Here is a 10,062-nt window from a genome sequence, read left to right as displayed (position 1 = left end):
TATAGATATAGATATAGATATAGATATAGATATAGATATAGATATAGATATAGATATAGATATATAGATATAGATATAGATATAGATATAGATATAGATATAGATATAGATATAGATATAGATATAGATATAGATATAGATATAGATATAGATATAGATATAGATATAGATATAGATATAGATATAGATATAGATATAGATATAGATATAGATATAGATATAGATATAGATATAGATATAGATATAGATATAGATATAGATATAGATATAGATATAGATATAGATATAGATATAGATATAGATATAGATATAGATATAGATATAGATATAGATATAGATATAGATATAGATATAGATATAGATATAGATATAGATATAGATATAGATATAGATATAGATATAGATATAGATATAGATATAGATATAGATATAGATATAGATATAGATATAGATATAGATATAGATATAGATATAGATATAGATATAGATATAGATATAGATATAGATATAGATATAGATATAGATATAGATATAGATATAGATATAGATATAGATATAGATATAGATATAGATATAGATATAGATATAGATATAGATATAGATATAGATATAGATATAGATATAGATATAGATATAGATATAGATATAGATATAGATATAGATATAGATATAGATATAGATATAGATATAGATATAGATATAGATATAGATATAGATATAGATATAGATATAGATATAGATATAGATATAGATATAGATATAGATATAGATATAGATATAGATATAGATATAGATATAGATATAGATATAGATATAGATATAGATATAGATATAGATATAGATATAGATATAGATATAGATATAGATATAGATATAGATATAGATATAGATATAGATATAGATATAGATATAGATATAGATATAGATATAGATATAGATATAGATATAGATATAGATATAGATATAGATATAGATATAGATATAGATATAGATATAGATATAGATATAGATATAGATATAGATATAGATATAGATATAGATATAGATATAGATATAGATATAGATATAGATATAGATATAGATATAGATATAGATATAGATATAGATATAGATATAGATATAGATATAGATATAGATATAGATATAGATATAGATATAGATATAGATATAGATATAGATATAGATATAGATATAGATATAGATATAGATATAGATATAGATATAGATATAGATATAGATATAGATATAGATATAGATATAGATATAGATATAGATATAGATATAGATATAGATATAGATATAGATATAGATATAGATATAGATATAGATATAGATATAGATATAGATATAGATATAGATATAGATATAGATATAGATATAGATATAGATATAGATATAGATATAGATATAGATATAGATATATAGATATAGATATAGATATAGATATAGATATAGATATAGATATAGATATAGATATAGATATAGATATAGATATAGATATAGATATAGATATAGATATAGATATAGATATAGATATAGATATAGATATAGATATAGATATAGATATAGATATAGATATAGATATAGATATAGATATAGATATAGATATAGATATAGATATAGATATAGATATAGATATAGATATAGATATAGATATAGATATAGATATAGATATAGATATAGATATAGATATAGATATAGATATAGATATAGATATAGATATAGATATAGATATAGATATAGATAGATACAGATATAGATACAGATACAGATACAGATACAGATACAGATACAGATACAGATACAGATACAGATACAGATACAGATACAGATACAGATACAGATACAGATACAGATACAGATACAGATACAGATACAGATACAGATACAGATACAGATACAGATACAGATACAGATACAGATACAGATACAGATACAGATACAGATACAGATACAGATACAGATACAGATACAGATACAGATACAGATACAGATACAGATACAGATACAGATACAGATACAGATACAGATACAGATACAGATACAGATACAGATACAGATACAGATACAGATACAGATACAGATACAGATACAGATACAGATACAGATACAGATACAGATACAGATACAGATACAGATACAGATACAGATACAGATACAGATACAGATACAGATACAGATACAGATACAGATACAGATACAGATACAGATACAGATACAGATACAGATACAGATACAGATACAGATACAGATACAGATACAGATACAGATACAGATACAGATACAGATACAGATACAGATACAGATACAGATACAGATACAGATACAGATACAGATACAGATACAGATACAGATACAGATACAGATACAGATACAGATACAGATACAGATACAGATACAGATACAGATACAGATACAGATACAGATACAGATACAGATACAGATACAGATACAGATACAGATACAGATACAGATACAGATACAGATACAGATACAGATACAGATACAGATACAGATACAGATACAGATACAGATACAGATACAGATACAGATACAGATACAGATACAGATACAGATACAGATACAGATACAGATACAGATACAGATACAGATACAGATACAGATACAGATACAGATACAGATACAGATACAGATACAGATACAGATACAGATACAGATACAGATACAGATACAGATACAGATACAGATACAGATACAGATACAGATACAGATACAGATACAGATACAGATACAGATACAGATACAGATACAGATACAGATACAGATACAGATACAGATACAGATACAGATACAGATACAGATACAGATACAGATACAGATACAGATACAGATACAGATACAGATACAGATACAGATACAGATACAGATACAGATACAGATACAGATACAGATACAGATACAGATACAGATACAGATACAGATACAGATACAGATACAGATACAGATACAGATACAGATACAGATACAGATACAGATACAGATACAGATACAGATACAGATACAGATACAGATACAGATACAGATACAGATACAGATACATTTACATAAATTTGCTTTACACAATTTCAAATTATAAAACATTAAGAAATATTGAGGCAATTAATTAGAAAATCGTTTGGCATTGAAAGCGTATTTCGTGCAGTGCCAAACTGAATGACCATAAATTAATTAAAATGTCACAAGACAAATTTCAATAATGCACAAACAAATGTTTGCACACTGCAGTCTGATAAAGGCGATAAAAGGATCCATGCGGCAGTCAAATTACTTTGAGCTGAATTACAAACTGGAGCATTTAATGCCAGAGTGAATGGGATTTATTAAGTATTTAAGTCATATTGTCAAACGGCTTGGAATATTTTATTTCTGGGCTATTTGGCTACTGCTGTAGTTTCTAAACAGATTGTAATATGTATACTCAGGGTATATTAATTTTGTCCACAAATATGTAACAGAGAAATATGGAAAACTATTTACAACGCTAAAAAAAAAAAAAATACTTTTTTTTTTGTTACAAATCCCTTAATATTGAATAATTTGACATATTAAGCGAGCATATGTAATATGACACTGATTTTCCTGTATTTATATTTTAGCCGAAGCGGAAACGGAAATGTCAGCCGCCATTTTGTGTGTGTCGCTGATGATAGTCTTCTTCTTGTTTTTGTATTTTTCCCTCTCTTTTTTTTAAAGCAGGCTGCACTTTGATTAATTGTTTGATATATTTATGAAGCTGTTGACCAGGCGCTAATTGCCAGCATTAAGTGCACACCAGAGAACGAGTGAGCGAAAGAGGGAGAGAGATAGAGAGAGTGAGTAGGAGGAAAAGCGAGTGGAAACTGTTGCATTTGGGGCATCTCTTAACGGCATTCAATTAATTAAAATTTAATATTTATTAAGCTGTCAAATTGTGAAAAATTGCGCAATTATGTTAATTTATTAAGAGAGCGAGAGAGTTGAGACAGAGATAGACAGACACACACACACAGACACAGCGACAACAATTGACAGATGTAGCTGAATTTTTGACGTCCTTGGGGAGAGGCATTGCCTCTCTAATCCACTCAATGGCTGCACTGAGAGAAAAGTCGAGAAGTCAATATAATTTTTCTTATAATAAAAAATATTTTAATAACTAAATTTTTAAATAAAAGCAAAAAAATAAAAAAAAAGTGAAAAAAGTGAAAAAAAAACTAAATTAATATATTTTATATTATTATTTTTTATTTATTTTAATCTAATATATAAAAAAAAAATAAAAAAATAAATCATTTCATTGTGTTCATATAAATGTTTTCAATTTAATCTGATAATTTAAATGGATTGATTCAGAACGTCTTTCTGATCAGAAAGCCAAGCACATTTACAATTGTCGATCTGGCAATTCTATTATAAACTGTGTGGTAGCTTTGTCAACCTAGCTGTTAACAGCATATCTATGCTAATAAAATTTGGCTCAATGTACAAATCTTGTACCTTATTATTTAGTATTATTTATTAGTATTATTTATTTATTGTTGCAAAGAATGAATTCTAAATAACAAGTTTTAAGCCAGAGCAGCAAAGGCCTTCAGGCAATAAAATAAATCTTAAGCATTAAACCTAAAAGAAAATTCTATTATAGATAGATATGGCCTTTAAAGAAATCATTTCTAAGACCAACTCACAAATGTGTAAAATCGGAAAAAAAAAAAATACACACACACATACAATGTAAGTTCACAAATTTGAATTTAGTCTGGGAAATTTATAGCAAAACTTAATTGAAGCAATAAGAGTTTTGATTGGTATGAATTCTTTTCAGTGCATCTCTCTCTACATTTCTCTCTCTCTCTTACGTTCTCTGCCTGTCTCTAGCTCTGTTGCGTCATAATGGGGTCGCTCTCGTCAGTCAATTTGTTGCCCGCTGCCAATCCCCGTGGACATTTTGCGCTGTCGGCTGACTGCGTAATGTGCACACACACACGCACACACATATATACATATATATATTTATATACACACACACACACAGAGAAGCAAGCACATTATGTGATTTAGTAAATGTAACCAAAATGTTGCCCTCTGTCTGCATAAATGAACAATTTATGAAACATTTAAGTGGTATTTCTGGCCGGAATGTCCCAACGGAATGCAGCCGTAGCAAGAGCTTCCGTTGAAATCGTATTAGTTTTAAGCATTGGCAAACATTATGAAGTTTTCAAGTTGTGTCATTGTTATTGTAATCGTATGCATTTATTACTTATTATTCATATTAAATTGACAACCAATACTGACCTCAACGGCTCCACCCTCGTCCGTCCGTCCGTCTGTCCGTCACCTCATGACATATTCAATTTGTGTATGTGTGTTTGGATATCGAATATGAATATATTATGGGCAGTCGCAGTTGTTGCCTCCAATGAAATATGCATCATATGTACAAGTATTTTGTATGGATTACTTGCTATGCAGCCCCAGCACCCCGTCATCCCCTCGACAGCCCTTTGCCCGATCTTGCCTGGACCAGGCATCTTCAATAAGCTACGCCCCCTCAATGACAACTGCTGCTGCAGCCTGTCACACATGGCGTATGCGTGTTGACTTTAACTGCCTTCCAACTGTCACTAGCAATGTCCTTAAATCAAACACACTCTCCCCCTCTCTCTCTCCCAGGCTCTGGCTGTCTGGCTGGCGGGCTTGCTGTCTGAGCTTGTTATTAGCTTGTTTGACATTTTCTTTTGCAATTCTCTTAAGCATCTGCATCTGGATCTGTGTCCGCATCAGCATTGCTCCGTATCTATTGCCTGCTTACATAAATTCCATAGATTATATCGAGAGCGACGGGAAAGCGAACAGCGAGAGATAGAGAGACAAAGTGCAGCATAGCAAAACCGATATTCTGTCTCAATATTGTAACGACTCAATTGTATTGACATTTGGCTTAGACTTGAGCAGCATTGAGAATCCGTCAGAGAGGTGAAGAAGAGCTGAAACAGATCTATGCCAATGAAATTCTCGAGTCTGCGGAAGAAAAAGAGTCGGCTACATATGCTGTACATACATGTATATACATATATTACCATCAGTTCTCTAATTTACCCTAAAGTTAGGCACCACAATCTTCAGTCTATGGCTCGCCCACGTCCTAGGACCCTTCATAGAGTCCAAACATACATTTCCGTAATGTTCGTAAATCATTAAAGCCACATTGGAGTATTTCAAAAACTCTTTTCAAAAACTAGTATTTTCCTATTAAGCATATCGATAAGCTTTACATCGATATACCAAACTAGTGACGGTAAAAGAAAATCAATTGAGGTCAAAATATCGGCGCAGAGTAGTGAATGGCAATGGCAAGCTAAAACTTAATCAAGTTCTTTACCGATAAGTTGATCAACTCATTTAAATGAAGATCTTCAAATGAATATTTAAGTGGGTTTTGGAATTAATCACAAGCTTAGAGCACTACAAAATGCACAGTCAAGGGCTTTGCTGGTTACCTGCTCTGCACATACTTGCACTCTATCTACTTATCTCTCTCTCTCTCTCTTTGGGCAAGATTTATAAAAAAAATGTAAAAAGTTAAAGGTAAAGAAAAGATGTAAATGTGAATGTTAAAGTGTGGAAACGCAGCAGCAGCAAGAGAAAGCGAGCAAGAGAGATAGGTAGAAGAGTGAAAGAGGCAGAGCTAGAGAATAAGATGCGTCACTTTTAATTTGTTTGCCATGTTAACCCAGAAGGATGCAAGAAGGCGTGGAGCCGAAGAGCATTTGCCCTACAGCGACAATGTTGTCTGTTGCTGTTGCTGTTGCTGTTGTTGCTGCTCTTGCTATTGCTGCTCCTGCTGCTGTTGCTGTCGCAGCTAGAAACTTGTCGAGCACTTGTCAAGGGCTCGTCCTTTTCTCGTCCTTGCCGCTTGCCGTCGAGTGTTGCAATTAGCAAATAAAATAAGCAGCTAGCTGCGTGGCTATTTCCAATGCAAAATGCAAGAATGCTTGAACAGCGGCAGCAGCAACAACAATATTGATGCTGGCGCTACTGCTGCTACTGCTGCTGCTACTGCTGCTGCTGCTGCTGCTGCTTGAGCTTGGAAATGTTGACAGCAACAATGGCCCAGTTAATTGCTAACAAACACGGTGACAGTGCCTCGCAGCTGCACTCAGGTACAGTCACGTCCCATGCAAATTAGTTGCCCAGGTAACCTTGTTAGACGGCAGCAGCAGCAGCAGCATCTACTGCGACAGCAACAACGCTGTTGCTGCCACTCAAGCACTCAGTTACTTGGCTACTCGGCCACTCATACATGGTAGTCCGTAGGCTTTAGACGAGCCTAGTGAGGGCTGTGTGAAAATTGCCAAGAACAAGAACAACAAATTTCCATTTGATTAACAATTTCGTTGTTCCTCTATTGAAAAAAAAAAAATAGAATCGAAATAAGAAAACAAAAATCAATCAATTAAATTGCCCAGCAAATCTGGCTGTGAGAAGCACATAGAGAGGCAAAGCAAGTCACGCGAAATATTCAAAGTAAACATGCAGACTTTGAGAAAGTAAAGGCAGAAGTTAAGAAGAAAAGCAAAAGAAGGACAGAGGAGAAAGACTAAAAAGGAAGTATATAGTTCTTCAACGCGAACTCCATAAGTAAGTTTAGTCTACTTGAATGAATCTCTGTTAGAATAACCAGAGAGAAGAAAAACTAGACAGTAAAGCAGTACAAAAAATGAAAAGTTCTCCAAAATAATTGGATATGCGTAAATAATACAGGTATGATATCGATTTTTATCGATAGAAAACTACACCTAATAGACAAGGTTGGCTACGCAAGGTTCAATTTCAAATCTGTTCAGATGAAAAGAGTCTTCATTCCATTGGCGACTGCATTTGTTTTTAGTCAGTTGGAAATTGTGATTTGGTGCTCAACATTTGTAACTCTATTAAACAGATGCTTACAGAATGTAACGAAACCCCCTTTCTGCATTTCTCTGGGCGGGACTAGGGGAATTCGCTCTTGCATAACGAAAATTTGTGAAATTTCATCAAGTTGGTCTCGGGTGCAGCTGCAGCTGCAACTGCATCTGCCAGATGAAAAGGCAGACAGGCAGACGGGCAAGAGAAAAACAGACTGCAAGGCTAGTAAAGAGGAAAGATGACACAAAGTTCGAGCAAATATTAGAGTAAGCCCCATGAATTTTGGGGCGGCTATACAAACAGCCGCAACAACAACGGGCAAAAAACATGCGAATCTCTCGATATGGCAACTAGAAAATTTAAGAGCTCTCACAGTCTGTCAGGCTATTATTTTCATACCCAGCGCATACCCTGTATGCCTGCAACCAAATTGAACGGGTTGCATAACAAACGCTTTGATCAATTTTGAATTAACTAGGGCTTCAAAGAGTACCTTAGCCTTATTCAAGATTTTGTTTCTCCACGCACTGCTTAGTTTTATATTTTTTAATTTCTCGATCAGTTTTTTATTACTTATTACTTCACCATATTTACCATATGAATTATCATACGAGACAAACATTTTTGATCAAATTTAATCAATATAATTTTATACATTTAGTAGTTTTCCTTATAGAAATCTATCGATCATCACCGCATTCGATTTCTTAATCATTATTTATTAATTCATCTAATTATTAATATATTTTCTAAATATATTTTTAACATTTTTTAGACTTATATCGATCGATAAATACTTATCGGTAGTTATATGTAGCGCAACGGCACTTAGTTATTGATATTTCTCCCTGTTTCTATGTTATTAAAATACACTACATTTTAACTTGTTTATTATCGATCAGTAATTTATCGATATAGTTTATAATAATTACTATATATGCCTATATTTAGAGTCTTTTTCATATTCTATGTCCTGATTTTTAACTCAAGAAAAATAAATTATCGATTATTATTTAAAATGATTGCGTTTCATAAAAAGGTCGTTATCGATCAAACTTGTAATTATCGATCTGTGCTAACGAGCAATGCGTTTACAACATATAACCGATTTTCTATTGCATTCCTCAAAGAAAGAAAAAAGAATGGTTCAGTCTCAACACAGTCTTCATATACATACATATAGATTGAATATATATATAAATTAATCGATAAATGTATGTAATAACTAAAGATTTAGCGCTTTGCTTGCAGAGTTAATACATATATTGGAGCCAATAGGCATAGTGCTAACGCGCTAAGCCTCCCAGTCTCAGTCATGTCTGTCAGCTGCAGGGTATCTCTCACGCTTCTTCCGTTCTTTCGTATTGCAACATTCTCAATAGTTTGGTTTGTTGTTTTGCATGCTACGTTTTCTGTATGTGTGTGTGTGTGCGCGTGTATGTGTGTTGCATGGGCTACGGGCCGCTCTGACACTGGCACGCTGCCTGCAACCAAATGTGGCCACTTCCACTTACGCAGATTACAATCTGTTTTTATTGCATACCTGACCAAACCACCCTCGAAAGCAGCCACTGTGGATTTAAGTGCAGGCGCTTTCTCCATTTTGCCAGCTTCTTTGCCAGCCAGCTGAAAAATATGTTTAATCATATTGTAGGCACACACACACACACACACACACATACAGAATATGTGCGTATGTGTGTGCGCATTATTTATTCCTTTTAATGACTGGCTGGCGAGTCGACGTTGCGTATACGCAACGTGGCCAAATTATGTCCAACTATTGATGAGCGTATTAAGTGCCCACCTCTCTGGCTTTGAGAATTCTTCAAATGGAATTCATTTAATGGACATCTGCCATTAACATATTTCCGTTTAATCAGCTAACCGACAGCGGAAAGGCTTTCACACGAAGCCATCTGCCAGGTGCCAGCTGCCAGGTGCTGCTGCTCTTGCTGCTATCTATTATGCATGCGAAGTGCCTGTTGAGAGATACATCAAACTTAAAGTTGCTTTTGTCGCATATACATATATTCACATTAAATAACATGCTCTTCTTATATATATGCATATCTATATATATAAAGTGGGAGATAGGGAGAAAGCTAATGGGTTAGACAAAATCTTCTTGAATTGATTTTTTAGAGAGGG

The 10,062-nt window shown here is 33.1% G+C and overlaps 1 protein-coding gene and 1 long non-coding RNA gene across 4 annotated transcripts in view; one reads left to right on the top strand and one right to left on the bottom strand.

Annotated features, from left to right (window-relative positions):
- LOC6585046 (serine-rich adhesin for platelets) overlaps window positions 1-10,062 on the top strand; it is an 89,274-nt gene that overhangs the window by 61,530 nt on the left and 17,682 nt on the right. The gene's annotated exons all lie outside the window — the stretch shown is intronic.
- LOC122757058 lies at window positions 5,232-6,550 on the bottom strand. Its single transcript, XR_006356957.1, has 2 exons — window positions 6,084-6,550; window positions 5,232-6,024 (listed from the first exon to the last, which is right to left on the bottom strand). It is a non-coding gene; the product is annotated as an uncharacterized LOC122757058 (long non-coding RNA).

This window comes from Drosophila mojavensis, unplaced genomic scaffold (assembly GCF_018153725.1).
Source record: "Drosophila mojavensis isolate 15081-1352.22 unplaced genomic scaffold, ASM1815372v1 contig_136, whole genome shotgun sequence".
Classification (NCBI taxonomy): Eukaryota; Metazoa; Arthropoda; class Insecta; order Diptera; family Drosophilidae; genus Drosophila; species Drosophila mojavensis.
The sequence above is the reverse complement of the archived record's forward strand: the minus strand, read 5'-3'. Positions and strand labels throughout refer to the sequence as shown.